Source organism: Oreochromis aureus, linkage group 17 (genome assembly GCF_013358895.1).
Source record: "Oreochromis aureus strain Israel breed Guangdong linkage group 17, ZZ_aureus, whole genome shotgun sequence".
In the NCBI taxonomy this organism is placed as follows: domain Eukaryota; kingdom Metazoa; phylum Chordata; class Actinopteri; order Cichliformes; family Cichlidae; genus Oreochromis; species Oreochromis aureus.
Window position 1 is genome coordinate 18,712,634 of NC_052958.1, and position 5,450 is coordinate 18,718,083.

The 5,450-nt window shown below is 39.6% G+C and overlaps 1 long non-coding RNA gene across 1 annotated transcript; it reads left to right on the forward strand.

Moving 5' to 3' along the window:
• Window positions 1–799: 799 nt before the first annotated feature.
• On the forward strand, window positions 800–3,932 carry LOC120433873. The gene is made up of 4 exons (XR_005608808.1): window positions 800–873; window positions 1,025–1,107; window positions 1,332–1,433; window positions 3,763–3,932. It is a non-coding gene; the product is annotated as an uncharacterized LOC120433873 (long non-coding RNA).
• The last annotated feature ends 1,518 nt before the right edge of the window (window positions 3,933–5,450 follow it).

A 5,450-nucleotide genomic window follows, 5' to 3' on the forward strand; every position in this document is an offset into this window, starting at 1 on the left:
TGAAGTTTTCGAGAGCGCATCTTTGCATCACCTACTGTAAAACTGTGTGCGTGTGTGTGTGTGGCATCATGTTTGCATGTCTCGCTCGCTTATATATTTATTTTCCAGCATGGCGTGTACTTTGTTTGCAGGGATTACAGACGGTGGGAGCTCAAGCCTCTTAGCCCCTCACAGGCTGCCACAGCTGCCTGCCACTTCTAATGACACTTCAGACTAAGACTGGCTAAGTCCATAGGCAGGTTTATTAGTTTAGAGAATGCTTGAATGCATACAGCCTCTTTTTGTACCAGTGTGTGTCTGTGTGTGTACCGTATGCGTGTGAGAGAGTGAGTGATTGCTTCGCTCCGGCAGCTCTGACAGGCCTGTAGAGTTTCAGTGAGAGGGATGCTGTACATGGGAAACATAAATGTCTGCCGTGGCATCAACATGTCTTGACATTGCGCGTCAGCATTCAAACAACTCCATTACTTAATGAAGGATGCAAATGTGAATCTGTTTCTCTTTCTCTCCCTGATGACTTGAGCTAGTTTCATATAATAATGCCATTTAATCGTGTCTCATTGTTTGTTTGACAAGGCCTCCCTCGGGTGCCGTTACAGCACTTACTTTGTATTCTCAGCGTGTTCTTTGTGTGCGTCCTTCACCGGGGGAAAAAAAGCAGTTTTGTTTTATTTCCGACCTCGCGCTCAATCATGCTTTTTTTTTTCTTTTCTTTTTTAAACTGACAAACCCACAAAGCCAGATAAACAGCACAGACGAATGTTTGGCATAATTTCTCACTCATTTTGTTTGTAATGACAGGTGTGAAGGCCAGGAGGATTGTGGGAAGGAGGAGGAACTGCTATATGGCTGCTGCTACTGCCGCTGACACAGGTGTTGGTGTTACACATTCCTGTTCCTAAACCGGGCCTTGTGCTTGTGTGTGTTTTTAAAGTTACAGCGTGTAAATTTTTCACCGTTAAGTGTCAGTAGATTTCAAATTGCAGTCAGTTGAGTTCTGTTTTCTCACTCCTTCCAATTCAAGGGAACAATCCCAGCTACGGTGGCTGCTGTAGGACAAGTATGTTGCCCCACATACATAAAACTTTGTGAAAGGATACAATGCAGGTCAGTGAGTCAGAGAAGCTCACTTTTGACAGCCATACTGAGGTTCTTGCTGCTGTTAGTGGGTGTTGCTCTTAGTGAAACATTAGCTGGCATTCTGTTAGCTTAAAACCAGCTGTTATTGTTGAACTGGCTGTCGTCAGCTGTCCAGAGACGGGAGGGTGGTATGTCTAATCTACTGATAATTAATGTTTCTCTTTGTTCTCCTTCTTTTCTTCCATCTTTAGTGTTTTGTGTATGTGGCTGGTCTCTAGCCTGGACGCAAACTTGGTATGGGTCCACCACCAAAGAGTACACCCTGCATATGCTCTTCCTTCTCTGCCACAGAGGTTTGGACACATTATAATATCTATTTTCACGTATTAAATTTCTGCTTCTCTGTTGCACTCTGTACATGTAGCACAAGGGAAACATCTTAAGGAATTGAACATGCTTTAAATCTCAATGAAAAATGTTCTTACAAAACCTATGGCTTTCCCCCCGTGACTTTTGGAGAAAGGTCATTGTTCGAGTCATTAAGGTGGCTATTAAGAGACAGGGTGTTGAGTTGTCTATTTTTACCCTTCGTCAAAATTTGTAACAAGGACTGTATTCCTTGGTTGGCTCAAGGACAGACAAATAGTTTTAAAAATGTCAGTTAGAAAAATGTTATACCCATAATCCATATTTTCCACCACATGACATCAATGGCACTAACTGACGTAATTCTGCTCCACCACTATCACTTGCCTTAAAGATGGAGTCCTATGGACAGGGTAGCACCCAGTCCTTCAGAGCAGTCAGGGCTGTAGTTTACAGCTCTATGCTTTCTTCATGTTGACTGCCAGTTTGTACCTGGCTAATTTGCAAAACATTCAAACAATTTTCCAAGTTTGCTTACATGGATCTGGTCGTGTGCTTAAGTCCCAGAATAATCTGAAAAAGGATTTTAAAAAATGGAAGAATTCACATGAATGTCACTTAAAGGCAGTAAACATCTTGAATGTTGAGAATTTGTTGGTACGAGTGGCCCAGTTGTAGACATCAGTTTTGGTAAGTGAATTTTAAAACATGTATTTTTATTGGGTTTTTTTTATTCTTAAGCATTATTAATCAGGTTTGTATGAATGTGTAGCTGTAATTCATTAGATGCAGCATTTATATTCAAGGTGCTTAATTTCAGTCTTTTGATGACATACCTAGACTGTTAATGCACATGTTTATGACTAAAATACTGCTACAGATTATTTAAGTAATATTTTTTTTGTAAAAAAAGTGTACTTAGGGTATGTAAGGCAGGGTTAACATTGAAGTTAGACAGAGAACTCCAAATTTGAGAATGTTGGTATACTTTTGCAACTTTTAACACTTTATCTTCAAAGCATTGCCAAACAAACTTTGATGGGTAATAGTATCTTTAAAAGGTAATTTGTTACATTAAAAAGCCTCATTGAAGTTTTTTTTGTTTGTTTTTTTACCTCTAATGAGGTCTGAGTGTTCTAACTTTACCTCCATAGTGCGTTGGCTTTGGTAGCATCTCCTCACCATGTAACATAAAACTCGCTTTCGCTAAAAGTAAAGTAAAAAATGCCAAACTTTCAGACTGTTTTTTGTTGTATATTTCATATCATGAATTAAAGTTATGCCTCTAATCCTTTCGTTAGCTTAAAAAAACCTCCCCCTGCTGTTGCCAAGATTTCTTTAAGGTTCACAAAAGTGCATTTTCTATATGTCTTGTTTCTATGTGCCTTTAATTCAGGTGCAAAGAAACTTTTGAAAATCTTAAACAAAAAGACAAAAAGTGTTATCAAGTAAAGCACCTGGCTTTCTTTGTGCAAACCATTACTAAAAACAAAGTTTTAAAATTTTATCAGCTAATTAAACACAAAATATAAGACTTTAAAACTTGAAGGCTATGTTAGAAACTATCGAACAACTTTCAGAAGTGCCACCTGTGAACTTAAGTGAAACTTTGTTCCCATGATGCTCTGTTCTCTTCTATTTATCTGCTATATTTCCATCTTTATAAGCAAGATATTTTTGTCTTGAAAGAAAAGTAAGAACACAGTTTCAGTAGTTATGAATTTACCTGGTATTCTGCCATTTCGACACATCCCTCATAAGTCAATACATCATGACTCATATAAAATGTTCTTAACAGGAAGGCTAGCTAATACACACACAGTCTGTGTGTGGGTGGGCCTGTGTCTGGGCCTGCGGGGTGTCACATCTAAGTGCAGGGATCCCAGGGAGCTTGTTCCTAGAGGTGTACCAGTAGTTTGATCTCTCCATATTAGCCATATTCCCTGCTATGCCGGCCTCATTACTTTAGCCAGTTCAGCAGCACCGTGGCTCCCACTCTGCACTGATTCGTGTTGGCCACCTTCAACTAACATACTTCTTTTACTCCCGCAGTCAACCTACCCTTTCTTCTGTCTACGCTTTCATCCAATATTCACTGTGTGTGTGTGTGTGTGTGTGGTTGCCACAGCTGTGGTCCTGACCCAGGCTTTCATTTAGACCAGACACAAAGCGCCACAGAGGTGGAGGTGGCATCTGCTTGCCTCTAATAGGGATGTGCTATTGATTAACATTTACCCCCCTGCTGACAGGACAGACAGACATGTAGGGAGACCATTTGTCATTTTGTCAAGAATTACATCTGTCATCTGTCTGCAGGTCTTAACAGGAAAGTCAAGCTTCAGTAAAATCGCTGGATAGCGGCCAGTGCACCATCACCCTCTCCCGATGTGACAGCGTGTTTGTTTGATGACGTATTTGTTCTAGAACTCATCAGCACTGCTGTTTTATTTTAATGGCAAGTCCTTAACCCGAATGATTGATTCTAATGAGACATTTTGATCGGCTTCTACACAAGCATGCACGATTAATTCAGATTTGATTAAACTTTAATGATACCCGTGGGTAACTGGACTGTTGTTATTTGAAAAAAGAGTGACACAGAATGCAATTTAAAGAGAACAGAACAAACAAATACACCAAGACACAGGCAGAGATGTAAAGCAGACATTTACAAGTGAGTCTGCTGTGTATGACTGATTAATCAGACGGCTTTTGTTTAAATTAGTGATTTAGGCATGTCAACATGTCAACAAATTAGTGGAGGTACAAATGTGCAAGACAGACTCAGAGATTAATAATTACTAATAGTTAAATGGAGAGTTGTGTATAAGCATAAAGTAAAAAGAGATGAGTGAAGAAAAACTCATCATGTGCATCATGGGAATCCCCCAGCAGCCTAGCACGATTGCCTAATAACTAAGAGAGGATTTAGGGCCACCTGATCCAGCCCTAACTATATGCTTTGTCAAAAAAGAAAGTTTTAAGGCTAATCTTAAAATTCGAAAAGGGTGTCCGTCTCCCAAATCAAAACTGGGAGCTGGTTCCACCAAAGAGGATATTTTATTCAACTTTAAATACCATAGGAACCACAAATAAGCCTGCAGTCTCAGAGCAAGGTGCATTATTGGGGTGATATGGTACTATGAGGTCTTTAAGATAAGATTGGGTCTGATTATCCAAGACCTTGTGTGTTAGGAGAAGGATTTTAAATTCAATTCTGGATTAATCAGGGAGTCAATGAAAAGAAGCCACTATGGGAGAAATCTGCTCTTTCTATCTCTTCCATGTCAATACTCTCGCAGCATGTTGGATCAACTGAAGGCTTTACAGGGAGTTTTTAGGACATCCTGATAACAATGAATTATAATAGTTCAGCCTAAAAGCAATAAATGCATGAACTAGTTTTTCAGCATCACTCTTTACAGGAGGTTTCTAATTTGACAGATACTGTGCAACTGCAAGAAAGCAGTTCTGCAGATTTGTTAATTATGAGCAGTGAAAAAAAATCAAAAATGACTCTGAGATTCCTCCGAGTGTTACTGGAGACCAAGGTAATACCATCCAGAAGTAAAACTGTAGCAGATGTAGTTACATGGTGGATCAGTGATACCATTACAGTATATAACATGGACTACAACTACTCCAAAACACTAAAAACATTTGGATAAATCTGATCTCTGTCCACTTCAAGGTAAGCACTTGTGGAACAGTCTGACCCCTAGGGGACGAATTCACTGTGCAAAACCCAAGTGGTGAAAATAATGGTCACACATTTGAGCTAACACCCCTTTATTTAGGCTTGGATATTGCACATAAACACCCCAAAACTCCTGTTTTGGGTGTCAAAGTTTGGAAAATTTCTTAAGAGCTGGACTTTAAAGGAGCAATCCAAACAGCAGTGCTCAAATGTGTGAGAACCCAACGTCGAGGGGGAAAGCAGCTGAATATATAAGCTTTTCTTATGTACAGAGACACTATTTTGGCAACATCTCACATAGTTAGGA